Source organism: Arachis ipaensis, chromosome B2 (genome assembly GCF_059453495.1).
Source record: "Arachis ipaensis isolate K30076 ecotype BB chromosome B2, ASM5945349v1, whole genome shotgun sequence".
Lineage (NCBI taxonomy): Eukaryota > Viridiplantae > Streptophyta > Magnoliopsida > Fabales > Fabaceae > Arachis > Arachis ipaensis.
In genome coordinates this window covers 87,109,203-87,121,251 of record NC_142437.1, presented here as the reverse complement: position 1 = coordinate 87,121,251, position 12,049 = coordinate 87,109,203, and the positions used below count along the sequence as shown (strand labels likewise).

General features: G+C 38.2%; 1 non-coding gene across 1 annotated transcript; it reads right to left on the bottom strand.

The window, feature by feature from the left end:
• Nucleotides 1–11,724: 11,724 nt before the first annotated feature.
• Nucleotides 11,725–11,832, bottom strand: LOC148574722 (small nucleolar RNA R71). Its single transcript, XR_015905535.1, has one exon. It is a non-coding gene; the product is annotated as a small nucleolar RNA R71 (small nucleolar RNA).
• Nucleotides 11,833–12,049: the final 217 nt, after the last annotated feature.

Here is a 12,049-nt window from a genome sequence, read left to right as displayed (position 1 = left end):
CATATTTTATATATTGATTATAGTACATATCATAACGTGGAGTGTGGGCATTGAATAGGCTCACCTTAACTTGTACTGAACTTTATATAGAACTGGGTATCTAGAATGAAATTTTACGTCACTCTGTCATAGATGCTTTGAGGCATGTCATGAATTATAATTTTTTTAAAAGGTTAACAACAGGAGAATGGAAATTAAAGCTATTAGTTATTCTCATGATGAAACTGAAATCTGATCAGCACAAAAATGTAGTCTAGATGTATAAGACTTTAAGAGATAAAACTCAAATTGGATTTAGCTCAACATAATGCATATTTGTATTTCTTCAATTATTCCATAATTCAATGAATATCTTCCTGCACAGGCTAAATTTTAGCTGTGGCTGTGAACATATTCCATTTGTTTAGATCTTTAATAAACCACAATTTTATAGTTTATCTTATATTGAATTTGGTGGATTTTATCAACTTTTCTTACATTTATTTAATAAAATAGCATAGTTTTATGAATTCTTCCGTGCCAAAATTTTTAAAATTAGTGTCAAAATTATGTCTGTGCTTACACGTTTAGTTATCATGTGTGAACGCTTCGCGTTTCGTAATTCTGCTTTATGCGACTTTGAGCTTTATTTCTTCATTGGGCTTCTAGTTATATAAATTTGTGGATATATATTATCTATTATAAGCTTTAGAACCGTCGTGGCACTTTGTTATCTTTTGCTTTACGGCTAGAGGTAAGGCTTAAGGTAATGGGGTGTTACCTTTAGTGGTATCAGAACGGTTCGTCCTCGTGAGCCTGAGGGTTGGACCGATTGTGCTTCATTGCACACTCTGGGTCGTTTTTCTTTCATGCTATTTAGGTTATCTGCTTGATATGCATAGCATGCTTGTTTGTGAGTGCCTTTGGGGATAATTGAAGCACTAGGCTTGAGATATTGAGACTGATCACCTCGATATTGAGTGTTTGGTGTAGACAAGACCCCAAATAGCAACTCGCGGATGAGGTCAATCACGTTAACAGAGAGATAGTGAGAATGATTAACCTAGCCAATACGTTTGAGCTCAGCATGTTCTGGAAAAATCAGTTCGTGGAGTTTGTGGCATATCAGTTGATGGGTGAGGTTCAGCACTAGTGGCAGGGGAAGTGCCAACTATGCAGCTATAGAATGAGGATGAATGCTTTTGTGATTTTAATTAAGATTTTTTATTTCTAACCAGTATGGCTTTGAATCATGTTGAAAAAAGTTTCATAGCTTAGAATGATTTTCAAATTTGGTTTGGAACTTTTGGTTTAAATGTTTGGTTTTGAAATTGGGTCGGAACTCTTGGTTTGAATAATATGGTTTACAAAAAAAGTGAGTTCTACGATTTTGTTAATTTGTGAATTTGGTTTGAAATTTAAGCTATGATTTAAGGATTTTAATGAATTTAAGAAAATCATGATTTAAAGTGATTGATTTACGAATAAATAATTTTTTACTCTTTTGAAAAAGCTTTAACAATGATCTGGTTTAGATTGAACTTTTTTTACAGTTTTGAAAAATGTTATAAATGCAGTATTTGGTTTAAAGGAAAATTTCTGTTTGATGTAGTGGAGTAATTCGAGTTATTAGTGACGAATAATCAGAGTGACGCAGCGGAAGGTGCGAGAGAACATCGACACGGTAGAACTATGATGGACGGGACGCTTTGACGACTTGTTTGGGTTGCAACATTGGTAGTAAAATGCTTCGTGGAGGATATATCACACGATTCGAATTTTGGGGACAAAATTCCTAACTAGGAGGGGAGGATGTAAGAACCAGAGTTTTTACGTAAAATCACTTTAATAAAACAATAATTTAATTGTCTGGAATATGTTCAAAAATATAGAAGTGTTCTTTTTAAAATATAAAGGTAAAATTTGAATTCAATAGATTTTTTTGAGTGGGAAAATGTATCTTTTATGAAAAATTTTTGTAAAAACACGTACCGGCACTTAAGCCAACAGTACCGGCTCTAGTCTGACTGGTACCACGTATTGATAAAAATAAGATTTTGGAAATTAAATTTATTGTGTTGAAAGGACAAAAATAATTTAGAATAAAAAACCGGACGCTAATCTTAAAGGTTTTGTCCCAAAGTGGGCCAAACGGACCTAAAATGCTAACAGGTTGGACCGGGTCCAAGTTGGGCCCGAGCCCAACATATATAAACACAACTAATGAGCATTTCAACTCATTTCTAGCCCTAAAGCAAGAGAGGGGCGCTGTTGGTTTTGAAGAAAGAAGAGAAGAGAAGTTACTATTCATCACCATCTTCTGGGAGCCATAACTTGAGTTACGGAGCTCCGATTGACGAGCCGTCGCTGAGCCCGTCATTTCTAACTAAGCTTTGCTGGTAAGAACTCGTGTCTTCTACTCCAATTTTCCACCCTAAGTGATTTCACATTTTTACGTTTGGTTTTTGAGTAGATTTTGTGGTTTTGTTTGTTTAGGGGTGATCTAGCATTGGAATATTGTTGGATTTTGCTCCTAATATTGTTGGGTAAGGTAAGGTCTCACTAAACCCTTGTGTTTAATTATTTTTGTGAATCCTAGATTTGATGTTGGTATGTTGTATGATGTTAGATTGAGTTTTGGTGTTTGTTGGAGTTGGTTTGAGGCTTTTGGATCGAGTTTGGTGGCTTTGTTTTGGTGTTTGGTGCATTTTGAAAATCAGCTAAGGTATGGTTTCAGTTTTCTCTATGTAATATGTAATGTTTCTGGACACTTAGGCTAGTGGACCATAGGATATGATTGAAATGGTTGTTGATAACTGTTAGATTGATGATGTATGATGATTTTGATGAATATGATGATTTTGATGAATTATGATGGGAATTGTTGATGTTGGGTAATGAATGTAGTTGATAAAATGAGTATTGATTGTCTAGATGATAATTGTGATATAATGATTGTGATGTGATGATGTTGTAAATTGATGAAGGGTGTATACAAGGAATTAGATTGTGTAAATTGTTGATATGGAAATATTGAATTGGAATTATAGATTTGTGTTGATTTATGGTGGAAGGGTTGAGTGAATTAGGTGTGGAAGTGATGAAAATACTATGAAAGGGTAAATTGATGTAGGAGGTAGTGCTTTATGATGATTAGGTATGTTTTGCTTTGGTTTGGTTTTGGAATTTGGAAACTAGAGAACTTTGATGTTTTTGGTGTCAAACTTGATTTTTGGTAAATTTTGGCATATCATAACTTGAGCCTCAGACAGTAAAATTGAATGATCTTTATTTTAAATTAAAGATGATTTCAAGAGCTTTAAAATGATATAACATTTGTTGAAAATGAATTTTTGTAGCGAAAGTTATGAACGTTTAAAGTTTAAAATTGAAATTTCTGCAACTTGATTTTTTCTGAATTCTGCAGCACATGCGTACACGGCACCATGGTGCATACGCGGGCATTTCTCGTTGCCTGGCCCTCCCACGTACGCGGAGCATGGATGCGTACGCAGAATGGTCCAAATTTTGGCGTGTGCGTACGCACAGACTCTGTTTTACATGGCGTCCGTATGCATAGACCTTGTTTTGTTGAAAATGGTTTCTCTTCTATTTTCAAGGGTTCTCTAGCCTTCCAAACTTTTTTATCTATTGTTTAAGATTGCTAACTGGTAATTAGGCCTTAAGACTAATAGAGATGAGTTAGTAAACTAAATTGGTAATTTATGCATGAGTTTAGAAGACGGTGACTTAGTCTTGGTATGTTAGTTGGGTGGATTTATCTTGTGAACTAATGGAGAGCCGGATTGATGATGAACTTGAGATATTAATGATGGATGATGGGGTTGGAACTTGAAAATGAATGATTATGGTTAATGGAATGAGTATGCACGATAGTGTGCTATGAGCAGTGGTCTCTGAGATGGGTTATGTGATTGTGATATGCTTTGTTCTCCGTCGTAGGGGATGTGGCAGTCTCCCGTCTACGTTCGGATGTAAGGGTTGAAGCTAGGCTTCCCACTCACATTTTTCTCTCATGGAGAAGGTGGTAGGGCATTCATCGCTCGGAATTATTCCTCCGAAGTATGCGTTTTCTCTCTGGTTGCAAGGTGGTAGGGCATTATCCCACGGAATCATGCAGCATCCAGAGGAAGGTGGTAGGGCACTCTCCCTCGGAACGTTTCTCTCTTAATGGAGAAGGTGGTAGGGCACTCATCCCTCAGAATTATTCGTCCTGAGTATGTGCAACAGAGAGACTAATCCGGGAGTTACCGACCGGATTTGTGTCGGGTTTGGCACTATAACCGACATGTGATATCACAGCCAATAGGACAGGCATTCATCATATGCATCTCTTATGTTCTTGTTTGCTTTGATCACTTGCAGTTTGCCTAATTGTATAATATGCCTACCTGCTTCTTGAATTACTTGCTATACATGAATATTACCTATGTATTACTTGTTTGCATATACTTGTGATTGTTTGGTGTTGAGGAGGTTAGGTAGGCAGCGGTGACGGGATCACGTGGAGGGTAGGTTGGCGAAGGCTATGGGATAAAGTGGTGTGATTGGTATTAGTTAAAAATCTCCTAAGTTTAGATAACCCTATTTATGGTTTATGGTAAAGTTATTTTTTTTCGTTAAGCTTGAATATCTGTTTGGTGTGAAGTTCTAGGTTTGCCTTTGGTATCCCGGAACCTTACATCTTAGATATTAGGCACTGTTACCATATTGAAAATTATGGTTTGGAACATGTACATAGTCTAAAGAGTCTTGTGTGTGCCATGACAATTATGGTTTGGAACACGCACTTCTCTTAAATCATAAAATTAGAGTATTATACTGTGTGTTGCGAGGGTTACATGAAACTGGGAGGTCGATCTCGGACGAGATCTTCTGGCCTGGTCGAGACTGCCGTGTCCAATGTGTTGGAGTGGGAGGCGCTCGCTCGATTCAGGGATGTGGGGTGTTTCTTAGATATGGAGTGGCTGAAGGGTCCTTCTCGTAGACCGTTGATAAGTCCCATGATGGCTGCTTCTGTGGGGAGATTCTGAATGTCTAGGCACGCTTTATTGAACCTTTCCATGTAGCTGCAGAGGCTTTCCCGATCTCCCTGTTTGATTCCTAGCAAGCTTGGAGCATGTTTGGCTGTCCTTTTGTATGGAGAACCTGGCTAAGAATTTTTTGGCGAGGTCGTCGAAGCTTGTGATTGATCTCGGGGGCAAGCTGTCGAGCCACTTTATTGCCATTTTAATCAGGGTAGTCAGGAAGGCTTTGCAACGAGTTGCATCCGAGGCGCCCGTGAGATACATTCGACTCCTAAAATTGCTGAGGTGGTGGCTTGGGTCGGACATGCCATCATATGGGGTCATGTCGGGGGCTTTGAAGTCTTTTGGGACCTTAGCTTCATGATTTCTTTCGTGAACGGGTCTTGGTCCTTGTGGGGGCTAGTTTCGCGGTCAGATCGAGTGGTTTTAGTTTTTAGGTCGGCTTCGAGTTTTAGGAGCTTGTCTTCCAGCTCCCGTCGCCGTCTTGTTTCTCTCCAGAGTTTTCGCTCGGCTTCTCGTTGTCGTTCAGCTTCTTGTTCGAGCTATTTGAGGTGATCCTGCTGTTCACGAATGGCCTCTATGATTTATGTGCTCTGGGGTTGCTTTTCTCCCTTGGAGTGGTGTGCATCCTTTTGGGAGGTTGGTGTAGCTTATGTGTTTTGCAATGGCGTTCCTTCTTCTAATCCATAGGTGTGGTCGTTGTTAAGAGGGTTGTTTGCCATGACGATGGGGTAACTTCCGAGTTCTCCGGGAACGGCGCCAATGTTCCGAGGGTTACCTGAAGCTGGGAGGTCGATCTCGGACGAGATCTTCTGGTCTGGTCAGGACTGCCGTGTCCAAAGTGTTGGAGTGGGAGACGCTCGCTCGATTCTTGATCACCGGTGGGTGGTGGTACCTGCAAGAGACTCCGATGCTTAAGTCAGTACGGGCTTTAGGCAGGTTTTTTGTAGAATTGGAATATATGTTATACCTGGATGCTCCAGTGTATTTATAGTAATGTTTGACGATCTTCCTTTGAGATAAGTTTGTTCTCTTATCTTATCTTTTGTGAGTGAGATCATAGCTTTGGCCAACCGCTTTTCTAGTAGTCGGTGGTCCTTTCATTCTGGGCTTTCTTGGGCCCCTGCGGCGTTTATCCGAGCTCTTTATGAAGAGGTCGGTGGCGAGCTAACCTCTAAAGAGGTCGGTCGATTTGTTTTAGTCCGACCCGGACCTTCTAGCTCGGTCTAGGGTATGAAGAGTGCCCCTACTTTGAGCTTTGACCTTTCCATGAGATCGTGCTTTGTGGGCCTCGACCTCTTTGTGGAAGTCGTGCTCAAGCATCATTCTTTGGTTGTTCCTCGCTAGCTCTTTCTCGCGCGAGTCTTGCGTTCTTTTAGTAATGCGAAGCGCTTTTCCCTTCGCTCCTTAATTGCGGCATTACTTTCGAGGGGTTTAATTCCTTGGGAGTGTGCGAACGTCTTTAAGGCCTTATTGATTGGGCTTTTATTTGTTTTTGCCGTTTCTTTTTCCCTCTTTAAACTTTGATTGAAATCAAAGAAGGGGTTTTTGCCCCTTTCAATTTCCTTTGTTCCCTTTTGCTTCATTTTGCTTCTCGCTTCTCTGCGAAAAAAGTCTTTTCCTCTGGTTCCTTCGACTTTGCCCCAGGCTTTCTTCTTTTCTAAAGCTTTTTGGTGTGGATTGTTTGCATCTCACTTCATCTGCTGCTGTCACTTTTTGTTCATCGCAGGTTGGTGTTTGTTTCATGCTTTTCGTACTTTTGTATTTGTTGATAGTTTCGATCCTGCCTTGCATTGCCTCCTGGTGATGTTGCATGTTTATTTTCTGAAAAGTTTTGATCTTTTGTTTTGGTGTACCTTTGAAGAAATGTTGTCGCCTGGGCTTTTGATTTTTTCTTTGAGTTTCTTTATTAAGAGAGTTAGGGTTTTAACTCGCAGCATTTCTTCCTTCCTGTATTCTGCATTGTTGCCTCCAAAGGGTGCCCCTGGGTTTTGATTACTTTCTTGTGAACCTTGTAGCGTCCTTTTGTTTAGCATTTACTTTTTTGCTTTTTCCCGAGTTACTTTGGTGGTGATGCGTCTTTCGTTTTCTTGCTGTAGGTGTAGTTTCTTATGTCTTCTCGTAAGAATATTGTTGAGATGTCTACAAAGGTCCCTCCTGGTATGGATGACTAGTTAGATTCCATAGTGTTAATGTATGTTACTGTAGCTGACCCGAAGTATTATGAGAAGCTTAGGAGGTTTCATAGGATTTGTGGGAGTAGGGAGGATGAAAAAAACTACGAGTTGGTGTCGCCCGATCCCGAGGAAAGGGTTAGTTTCCCTCCCTTAAGTCGAACAGAGCGTCCATTCTTTTATGCTTATGACTATTTCTTTACCCAGTTAGATATTACCTTTCCTTTTACCGCGTTTGAGACCGACATTCTGTGGAACTGTAACGTGACCCCTTCTCTGCTTCACCCAAACTCTTGGGCTTTTATGAAGATTTTTCAGTTGTTTTGTGATGAGCGGATAATTTATACGCTTTTTAGCATTGTTTTTAGTATGTTTTTAGTAGGATCTAGTTACTTTTAGGGATGTTTTCATTAGTTTTTATGTTAAATTCACATTTCTGGACTTTACTATGAGTTTGTGTGTTTTTCTGTGATTTCAGGTATTTTCTGGCTGAAATTGAGGGACTTGAGCAAAAATCAGATTCAGAGGTTGAAGAAGGTCTGCTGATGCTGTTGGATTCTGACCTCCCTACACTCAAAGTGGATTTTCTGGAGCTACAAAACTCGAAATGGCGCGCTTCCAATTGCGTTGGAAAGTAGACATCCAGGGCTTTCCAGCAATGTATAATAGTCCATACTTTGGTCAAGTTTAGACAATGCAAACTGGCGTTCAACGCCAGCTCTCTGCCCAAATCTGGCGTCCAGCGCCAGAAAAGGATCCAAAACCAGAGTTGAACGCCCAAACTGGCACAAAAACTGGCGTTCAACTCCAAGAAGGACCTCTACACGTGCAACACTCAAGCTCAGCCCAAGCACACACCAAGTGGGCCCCGGAAGTGGATTTATGCATCAATTACTTACTTCTATAAACCCTAGTAGCTAGTTTATTATAAATAGGACCTTTTACTATTGTATTAGAAGTCTTTTGGACCATCTTTGATCAGTTGTATGCTATCTTAGATCACGTTTGAGGGCTGGCCTCTCGGCCATGCCTGGACTTTCACTTATGTATTTTTAACGGTAGAGTTTCTACACTCCATAGATTAAGGTGTGGAGCTCTGCTGTTCCTCAAAGATTAATGCAAAGTACTACTATTTTCTATTCAATTCATCTTGTTTCGCTTCTAAGATATTCATTCGTACTTCAATCTGAATGTGATGAACGTGACAATCATCATCATTCCCTATGAACGCGTGCCTGACAACCACTTCTGTTCTACCTTAGACTGAATGAGTATCTCTTAGATCTCTTAACCAGAATCTTCGTGGTATAAGCTAGAATGATGGCGGCATTCAAGAGAATTCGGAAGGTCTAAACCTTGTCTGTGGTATTCCGAGTAGGATTCAATGAATGAATGACTGTGACGAGCTCCAAACTCGCGATTGCGGGGCGTTAGTGACAGACGCAAAAGGATAGTAAATCCTATTCCAGCATGATCGAGAACCAACAGATGAATAGCCGTGCCGTGACAGGGTGCGTTGACCATTTTCACTGAGAGGATAAGATGAAGCTATTGACAAAGGTGATGCCTCCAGACGATTAGCCGTGCCGTGACAAGGCATTTGGATTATTTTCCTGAGAGAAGACCGAAAGTAGCCATTGACAATGGTGATGTATCACATAAAGCCAGCCATGGAAATGAGTAAGACTGATTGGATGAAGATAGCAGGAAAGTAGAGGTTCAGAGGAACGAAAGCATCTCCATTCGCTTATCTGAAATTCTCACCGATGAATTACATAAGTATTTCTATCCCTATTTTATTATATTATTTTCGAAAACTCCATAACCATTTGATATCCGCCTGACTGAGATTTACAAGGTGACCATAGCTTGCTTCATACCGACAATCTCCGTGGGATTCGACCCTTACTCACGTAAGGTATTACTTGGACGACCCAGTGCACTTGCTGGTTAGTTATGCGAAGTTGTGAAGATATGTTTAGACCATGGTCCTGTGCATCCGTTTTTGGTGCCATTGCCAGGGAATCAATTTCGAACAACAATTCACAACCTGAGTAGCAATTTCGCATACCAAGTTTTTGGCGCCGTTGCCGGGGATTGTTTGAGTTTGGACAACTAACGGTTCATCCTGTTGCTCAGATTAGGTAATTTTCTTTTTGTTTTCTTTTCAAAAAAATCTTTCAAAAATATTTCAAAATTTTCTCACCTGTTTTCGAAAAAAAATTTTAGATTCAAAATTTTTAAGAATGAATTCTAGTGTTTCATGAAGCATGTGAAGCCTGGCTGGCTGTAAAGCCATGTCTAAATTCGTTTGGACTGAGGCTTCCAACCATCAGCTGTTACACGACTGTAGGGTATGTCAGGCATGTCATGTCTGATTTACATTCTGAAGCTTGGCTGGCCATTGGCCATGTCTAGTATTTTGGACCGGAGCTTTCATTGAAAGCTTGGTTGGCTAGTGAGCCATGTCTAATTCCTGGACTGAAGCTTTAGACTAAGAATGCAAGATTCCTGGAATTCATATTAAAAATTTTGGAATCCTTATTTTTATTTTTCACAAAAATTTTCGAAAAAAAAAAATTCCAAAAAAATTAGAAAATCATAAAAATCAAAAATAGTTTTTTTGTGTTTCTTGTTTGAGTCTTGAGTCATGTTATAAGTTTGGTGTCAATTGCATGTGCATCTTGCATTTTTTGAAAATTCTCATACATTCATAGTGTTCTTCATGATCTTCAAGTTGTTCTTGGTAAGTCTTCTTGTTTGATCTTTGCATTTGCATGTTTTGTGTCTTTTCTTGTTTTTCATATGCATTCTTGAATTCTTAGTGTCTAAGCATTAAAGAATTCTAAGTTTGGTGTCTTGTATGTTTTTCTTGCATTAAAAATTTTTCAAAAATATGTTCTTGATGTTCATCATGATCTTCATAGTGTTCTTGGTGTTCATCTTGACATTCATAGCATTCTTGCATGCATTCATTGTTTTGATCCATAACTTTCATGCATTGCATCATTTTTCTTGTTCTTCTCTCTCATCATAAAAATTCAAAAATCAAAAAAAATATCTTTCCCTTTTTCTCTCATCAAATTCGAAAATTTGGATTGACTTCTTCAAAAATTTTTAAAATCAAGTTGTTTCTTATGAGTCAAATCAAATTTTCAATTTGAAAATCTTATCTTTTTCAAAAATCAAATCTTTTTCAAAAATCAAATCTTTTTCAAATTTCTTAGTTATTTTTGAAAATTCCAAAAATATTTTTCAAAAACATTTTTCTTATTTTTATATCAAATTTTCAAAAATAACAATAACAATTAATGTTTTGATTCAAAAATTTCAAGTTTGTTACTTGCTTGTTAAAAAAGATTCAAACTTTAAAGTTCTAGAATCATATCTTGTGATTTCTTGTGAATCAAGTCATTAATTGTGATTTTAAAAATCAAATCTTTTTCAAAACTAATTCCTATCATATCTTTTCAAAAATATCTTCTCATCATACCTTTTTCAAAAAAAAAAATTTCAAAATATCTTTTCTAACTTCCTAACTTCTTAGTATTTTTCAAATTTGTTTCAACTAACTAACTAACTTTTTGTTTGTTTCTTAACTTTTTCAAAACTACCTAACTAACTCTCTCTCTAATTTTCGAAAATATCTTCCCTCTTTTTCAAAAATTTCTTTTTAATTAACTAATTATTTTTATTTTTGATTTCAAAATTTTTCGAAAATTACTAACCTTTTTCAAAAACTATTTTCGAAAATCACTAACCCTTTTTCAAAAATTATTTTCGAAAATTCTCCCTCTCCCATCTTATTCTATTTATTTATTCATCTACTAACATCTCATCTCACATCTCTACCCTCCTCACAGTTGTGTTTCTTCCATTACATTACATTCTTTGTCTCCCTCTCTTCTTCCACTCATAAAGGGATCCCAATACTGTGGTATAAAGGATCTATATTATTATTATTTTTTTTGTGCCCTCTTCTTTGTCATATGAGCAGGAGCAAGGACAAGAACATTCTTGTTAAAGCAGATCCAGAACCTGAAAGGACTCTGAAGAGAAAATTAAGAGAAGCTAAATTACAACAATCCAGAGATAACCTGTCAGAAATTTTCGAACAGGAAGAGGAAATGGCAGCCGAAAATAATAATAATGCAAGGAGGATGCTTGTTGACTTTACTGCACCTAATTCCAATTTACATGGAAGAAGCATCTCCATTCCTGCCATTGGAGCAAACAACTTTGAGCTGAAACCTCAATTAGTTTCTCTGATGCAGCAGAACTGCAAGTTTCATGGACTTCCATCTGAAGATCCTTTTCAGTTCTTAACTGAATTCTTGCAGATATGTGATACTGTTAAGACTAATGGAGTAGATCCTGAAGTCTACAGGCTCATGCTTTTCCCTTTTGCTGTAAGAGACAGAGCTAGAATATGGTTGGACTCTCAACCTAAAGATAGCCTAAACTCTTGGGACAAGCTGGTCACGGCTTTCTTAGCCAAGTTCTTTCCTCCTCAAAAGCTGAGCAAGCTTAGAATGGATGTTCAAACTTTCAAACAGAAAGAAGGTGAATCCCTCTATGAAGCTTGTGAAAGATACAAACAGTTGACCAAAAAGTGTCCTTCTGACATGCTTTCAGAATGGACCATCCTGGATATATTCTATGATGGTTTATCTGAGCTATCAAAGATGTCACTGGACACTTCTGCAGGTGGATCCATTCACCTAAAGAAAACGCCTGCAGAAGCTCAAGAACTCATTGACATGGTTGCTAATAACCAGTTCATGTACACTTTTGAAAGGAATCCTGTGAGTAATGGGATGCCTATGAAGAAGGGAGTTCTTGAAGTTG